Genomic DNA, 7,394 nt, shown 5'->3' with positions numbered 1-7,394 from the left:
TACCATAACAGTTTTCTAGTGACCGTCAAATGTGGATATGTCTAACGCAACGCAAGCTGAGAGATTCAAAAAAAACACACATTCCATATTTCGCCTCAAATCTCTTCAAAAATCACGTGTTAAATCTTTAAATATTAGGTTCAATTCAATCGTCGATGTTGCCAGCTCTCTCTAATTTCAACCTCCATTATTCCAATCTTTCTGTAATTCGAACTTAAACATTAGTCCGCTCAGTTGGAAAGTTAATTAAAGTACCGTCCGTAATTATCAAATCTTTTTTAATTTGAAGAAAATCCTTGGTCCCTCGAAGGTATGGGTCCTTATTTTACCCGAACTGATCACTTTATTATTATCAATAGCTAAATTTTTTCAAAATTTCAAGTCAACAGCATTTTCCAATCACTAGATACAGTATCCTAGGACTGATTTAGCTAAAAGGGAAAATTCGGTCCGGTCTGTAAAATACACGATGCCGGCAGGTCTCGAAAATTGACCCTCTGCCTCAAAAATACATGTCACTGGAATTTTGTCCCACAAAACTTGAGCAAAAAAAAATTAAACTGAAAAAAAATTAGAGGGGGTCCTATTTTCGGTAATCTCAGAGACTGATGACGTCACTCAAAACCCCTTTACCCAAGATTCTCAAGGTGTAACGTTTTATGAATAATTTGAGAATATTTTAAGACTCGATGGCCTCACTTGAAAGGGTTTTTCTCTTATTACGAAACGGGAGGGACACAAAGACAATCAACTGAAATTATAATTTAAAAAATGTCGATTTCATCCTCAAGGGAACGATTTGTATTTTTTCTTCTCCTGCTGAAATGAAAGTTTCGTGCGCTCGTTTCATTTGCTTTTTATATGTGATGGTGGTGGGGTGACTGATTTTTGTGGAAAAGTGAATGAATTAATGAACGAATGAATAAATTTGAACGGAGAAATTTCTAGATCCTTTAACCTTTCATTTTCTGAACCTCTAGTGTTGTATAATTTAATATAGTGAAAGTACTTGTGCAAAATTAAATTTATTCAAGCTAAGACTTTCTAAAATAAAACTAGTTCAGCTTGCAGCTTTTTATGACGATTTGAGAAACACATTACATATTAGCACTTCTATTTGTTTATCCTTTATCACAGTTTCGTGATTCTTTTTGAGAATAAGGCTAATTTTCTCGAATTACATCTCAAAACAGCTCAAAAAGTTTGTGTTTACTTTTCTGTTTTATCTTTGCTATTTGTGTATTAGTTCACGCAAAAATTCACCTTTGACAAAAATTCTATTTTGAAAACTTTTTCATATTCTGAGAAATTTTTCGTGGAATTTATTTTATTTTTTATTTTTTATTTATTTAACATTTATTCGACTTCAATTTTTACAAAATTGTTCTTCCGTCTAAACTAAGAATTATAAAAATGAAAATGCAAAAGATATAAATTATTAAATTATTAAATATAGTAAAATTTTTATATTGATTTAAAATGTAATTAAAGAATGCTAAAGACACAGGACTGGCAAGAGATTGAATTAAGGATGAGATATAGGTATAGAGCTAGGCCTGCTGGAAGTCAAGAAAACATGGACGGTAAACAAAAGGCTGTAAGATTAATAAGTCAGTAAAGAAAAAATATATATATTTATACCGTAAAATACATAAATAATTAAAGTAACAAAATATTTATAATGCTAATTATAATCACAGGGATAAAACCCTGGCTAATGCTTTATCAAAATAATATTTTTTAGCTTCTTTATTAAATTCTTCTAGAGTCTTTAAAGATTTTATGTTTTCTGGCAGATCATCATACCAACGAGCTTGACATTGAAATGTACCATCATTAACAACTTTGATCATTGGTTCTTTGAGTGTACAGGCGAAGCTTCTTACTAGGGTTAGAGAATTCGACATTTAGATAACTGGGATGATTTTTATCTCGACGTGACTTGTGAACAATTTTAGCGGTGTTAAGTTCGATGTACTCTTTGACTGGTAGCCATTTTAGTTGAATTACGTCATTTAAAGTAGCGAATCGAGAAAGCACGTACCCAGCTGCAATGTTTTGGATCTTTTGAAGACGTTCTACTTGGTACTTTGGAATTTGCGCATAGACAACATTGCTGTAGTTAAGCTTGGATAATATCATCGTTTCAGCCAGAGTCTTGCGAACATGAAATGGAGTAAAGCGACTGAATTTTCGTAGTGCTCGTAATGTTCCTTGAGAGGATTTGATGATTTCGTTGATATGTGTTGACCATGTTAAGTTATGATCAAGATAGACACCAAGCAATTTAACGTAGGTTTTGTGCTCGATTGATCGGCCAGAGCAGCGGAATAGTTGGCTTTGATTTTTTGGAAAATTCCTCAAGCGTTGAGAATGAAAAATGATGAGTTGTAGTTTGTCACTATTAAATAGTAGGTTACTGTCTTTTGACCACGACTGAAGGGTTCTCAACATCCTTCTCCATATCCTTGATGGTTTCCTGCAAGTCCTTGAGTTTACAGTGACGGTAAAGGGTGGTATCGTCAGCGTATTGAATACTGGATGATGTTACTTGATCTGAAAGCTCGACGACATAAAGGTTGAATAACACAGGGCCTAATATACTACCCTGTGGAACTCCAAAATACATAGGTTTTAATGAAGAGGTTTTATTCTCAACCTGTACATACTGTCTCCTCTCCAATAAATAGCTCGATAGGATTTGTAGAGAATCAGAAGAAAAATTCATTTCTCGAAGTTTCAACAAGAGATTAAGATGGTCTATTGTGTCAAAGGCTTTGGAGTAATCAATTAGAATGGAAAGAGTTACTTCACTTTTGCTCATTGCTTTCTTGATGTCATCTCGAAGCTTGATCAGTAAGGTAGTTGTAGAATGTCCTTTACGAAACCCGGACTGCGTTTGACGATAGAGAGCTTTATCTTCAATAAATTTACAGAGCTGATGCAAGATAACTCGTTCAAAGACTTTCGAGAGCACAGGGAGTACCGATATTGGGCGATAGTCTTTGATTTTGATAGGTAGGTCGATTTTCGGAATAGGGCAAACGCGAGCAATTTTCCATTGTCGAGGGAAGATTTTCTTGTCAATGCAGTTATTGATGATATTGACAAGTGGCGATGTGATGAATTCCGATATTGGTTTTACAAAACGAATAGAGATATCATCAGAGCCGCAAGAACAGTCATTTTTCAGGCTCTTTAAGATCTGACATACTTTATCATAAGTAATTTTAAACGCGTTTTCGTCATCTATCGTTTCGATATTATCTGGTAATGTTGATTCTTCGTTAGGTTTGCCGGTGAGTTCAGATGCTAATTTGCAATAGTAATCATTCATCTCGGATGGATGGTGCTTAATTCGGGATTTTTGATTATCCAAAACTCGATGTATTGTACTCCAAACGGCTTTTGGATCCCTCGAAGATAGGGATTTTCTGAAAAAGTTATTTTTGATTTCTTTCAGTCTCTTTTTGTACTTTTTGAGGTTTTCTTTGTAGGTGGTTTTGTCTTGTGGGTTCAACTTAGCCTGTTGACGAGAAAGTTCAAGTTGAGCTCGACAGTTTTTGATAGCTGGGTCCCACATCCATGGCGCGATGGGGCGGGTCAGCTTCACACGTTTCAGCGGAGCATGATTTTCGATGCATTAGAGGATTAGATAGTTGCGGATATCGATTTGGTCTTCTGGATTGTCGAAAGCATAAGTGGTGTTAAAGGGTGCTTGTGCTACATCATTGACATATGAGTTCATATTGAGATTTTTGTCATCACGAAGAAACTTGTAGCGAGGTTGGAATCGTTCCTTTTTAATATTCAGCAAGATGTAGGGGGTATTATAGTCACTTATCTCGTCGGTGGGCATGACATTGCTGTGGGTGACTTTGTTAGGAATATTGGTTATAATATGATCTATTAAAGTTTTATCAAGTCGTGTTGGTTTTGAGATATGCTGATAGAGGTTGTATGAGGTAAGTATTTCTTTGTAACGAGTTGTTGATTCTTTTTCTTGACCGATAAGATCAATGTTCATATCACCGGTCAGAATGATAACGCCATTCCATTTCGTGCAAATTTCAGCAATGGCGGTTTCAAATAAGTCTAACCAAAGCTTTTCTTTTTCCTTGAAGTTCGGTTGGTAAACGGTGACAACAAGATAAGGTGTGTTTTTGTTTCGGCCTCGGAATTCGGCAGCCAGAATTTCAAGGGATGAGTTTTTCGTTAAGTCCTTGCGCGGTTGAAAATGATGATAGTATTTTGCGTAAAGACCAACTCCACCACCATTTTTTCTCAGAACGCGATCTGAGTTTCGTTTTCCGCATTGAAAAGATTAATTTCTTTCTAAACAAAAATTTTTCATCAAAACCAAAAATGATTAATCCATCAATCTGGAAATAAATTTCCAATTCCGTTTTCAATTTTTCAACTTTGAATCTTTTTTAGTTCTTGAGATCTAGATCTTCATTTTTTGCTAACTTCAATTTTTTTACCGTCTCAAATAAAAATGATTTCTAGCTGAGCAAAAAATTTTCATTCACAATTCAAAATTTTTTCGCCATCAATACGGAAATATTTTACTCGTTCTGTTTACAAAATTTCAGCTTCGAAGTATTTTTGGTTCCTGAGATATCGAGATTCATTTTTTGTTGAGTTTTGTTTTTTACTCCGTGAAAGTTTGAGTTTCTTCTTTTTTTCTTCAGATGTTTGGAATATTATAGAGGAAAAGAAATTCGCGAAACTCGAAGAAATTTTCCGCCAAAAACCGAACATCCTCAACTCGTTGCGTGGTGGTTTTTATGGCTGGTCAGACACTTCTCATGTTGGGCTGTTTATGGAGATCGTTTCGACGTTTTCGTTCACTTGATGAAGTATCCTCAAGACTTTTCACTCGTGAACAATGATGATGGTTCGAACGTTCTTCATTGGGTAGGTCGTTATGGAACAGTTCGTTTTTTGGAACAATTTGGTCAACAAACAATCAAAAAGTTGATCGATGGAAGAGACAAAAATAACATCACACCATTGCATTGGGCAGCATATCTCAACAAACATGACGTCATCAGATGGTTGTTGGCCAAAGGAGCGAATCCTGAATTGAAAGACTTTCGTGGTCAACGCCCTGATGAACAGTATGGCTGTGATGGTGTTACCAAAGAAATCTTTCGATCGTTTCGTTCGTCTTGGTAAGAAAAATATCCACTTTTTCATGATTTTTTAAGGTTGGAATATTTTTTAAACATTGAATTAATTTTTTTCTATTATTACGAGAAGTGTTGAAATTTTTTTCTTAATTTTTTAATAGAAGTGAAAAGTTAGAAAGTCTTTAAATTTTTCAGTCCGATAAATTTTACTTTTTTGGAGTTTAAATAAATGAAACGGATGAATTGATTTCGATTTTGTGATTGAGATTTTTCATTGCACTGGAGCAGACATATTTTTGAGACGGTTGAAATTTGCAAATAGTTGGTTGTTTGTGAAATGTTTTCTCAGTTTATTACTAGTATGAGTTTATTTTTTGCTGAATGTACGCTATTTCCTGTTAATACCTGCTTCCTGCTCATCAATATTGCCTCGTTACTGATACTATTACCACGTTACGTCCTATCATCTTCCATCCTTTACACAACGCTGTTACAGCTTCTAGATTACTGGTAAATCTATTTAATGTAAACAATTTTGGATCACGATATCCTTTGTTAAACCGTTGGAAAAACTCCTAAGTACGTTGTTACCTGTCAATTTTTTGTTCCTGCTGGTTATGTTTCTGGCACATAGCATTTCTTATGCTGTTTAGTTCTACTATGTTTCATTTATATTTCAAATTGGTTGAAATAAATAAAGTTTTCTTTCTTTTGACTGGTTTAGTATCTGTAACTATATGTAATTGATTTCATATGTTTCATTTATGTTAGCTTATTCATTGATATCTCAAAGAAAATGCCGAGAAGAATCATTCTAACTATTACAAATCATTTCCAAACTTTTGCTATAAAGCATTAAAAAGCCTTAATTAGCATTAATTAGTTTTTACAAGCATTTGTACTAGCGGGTGGCAGTTAGTGAAAGCTATGGCTAGTTTTATCGTACGCTCTTATGATATTGTTCATGAGTTTCAAATGTTTTTCATTCGATTATTTACTTTTCAGATTGGATGATTATTTCCATTGTTTGTTTCATCGTTTCCAATGACGTCATCGGTTCCAAATTATTTCCATGTAAGTATATTTAATTATGTAAACTTAGTCGGCCCTAAGTGACTAAATTTTGGCTTGGTGACTAAAATCAGGGCCAACTAAAAATTTAGAAATGGCCAAAACTTAGTTATTAGTCAGCCCTTAGTGACTAAATTTTGACGAAGAGCCTAAATTTTTCTGCATACCGGAATTTTTTGAACAAATGAATATATTCAAAAAACTTAGAAAGGAGGGCTTGGTTAGCCTGTAGAAGGGTTCGGACTCTTCTTGGTGGACTGAAAAGACCAAGGGAAATTCAGTATGATGTACAGTTTAGACTTTTATGTGACTGAGACGAATCCACGCAAGTCTCGGTTGTAAAGTGTTGAACTATTTTCCAGAATCTAAGCTTCTTCAATTAGTCGAACAAATGCAAATGTTTTTGTTCTCGGTGTTTTTTAAACTTTTCCACCAGACCAAATCAGCATTCTCATTAGCTGCTTCTTTAAAAAACCATTTATTCATCTTCGAATCAGCAAGTTTCGTTTTGCAAATTAACCTCCAAAATTTTCAAACTTTTACTTTTAGATTCCCAACATGACAGCACGCATGAGAAGTTACACCCATCATTTTGACGCTGTTTTTACGATTACGTTATTTATTCATTCCGTCCCTACAGTTCTGTCTGCGTTTAAACATTGATACCTTCATTTGGCTTGTTTTTAGATGTATTTTTACCACTTCACTAACTTGACTATTATATTACGTCAACCGTCGCTAGTTTTGGTGGTGTGTCTACTCTTAACGCCCTTACGTTTCCCAATTATGGACTACCTTAGTTGAATATGAAAAAGAGTACAGTGCTAAAACTGATGTTGCTATTGATTTCGATTGGATCATTTCCCTTGTAAATATCCGACTCTTTTCGCTAACTCGGTGAAATCTTTTTTACTCAGTTAGGGAAAAAATTTTAGATACTATATTTAGCGGAAAACCCTCTCAACAGTGGCTCCCAGGATTTTTTTGTAGGTTTAGGTTCATTGGCGCTAAATATTTGATGGTTTCAATTTGAAATTACTCTTCATTTCAAGCTGATGAATGTATTTTTGTATATATACGACAAATTTTTATATCATATTTATAAATAATATTCTATATTTAGTGTATAGAATTAATTGTAAATAATTTCATCTCTTTGGGATCAATTGTTATTTTTTAATTGTAAAT

General features: G+C 34.2%; 1 long non-coding RNA gene across 1 annotated transcript; it reads left to right on the top strand.

Annotated features, from left to right (window-relative positions):
• The first annotated feature begins 4,821 nt into the window (after positions 1–4,821).
• On the top strand, positions 4,822–7,104 carry LOC136802718 (uncharacterized). The gene is made up of 3 exons (XR_010846045.1): positions 4,822–5,177; positions 6,141–6,209; positions 6,756–7,104. It is a non-coding gene; the product is annotated as an uncharacterized lncRNA (long non-coding RNA).
• Positions 7,105–7,394: the final 290 nt, after the last annotated feature.

Source organism: Clytia hemisphaerica, unplaced genomic scaffold, assembly GCF_902728285.1.
Source record: "Clytia hemisphaerica strain Z4C2 unplaced genomic scaffold, Clytia hemisphaerica genome assembly, whole genome shotgun sequence".
In the NCBI taxonomy this organism is placed as follows: domain Eukaryota; kingdom Metazoa; phylum Cnidaria; class Hydrozoa; order Leptothecata; family Clytiidae; genus Clytia; species Clytia hemisphaerica.
The sequence above is the reverse complement of the archived record's forward strand: the minus strand, read 5'-3'. Positions and strand labels throughout refer to the sequence as shown.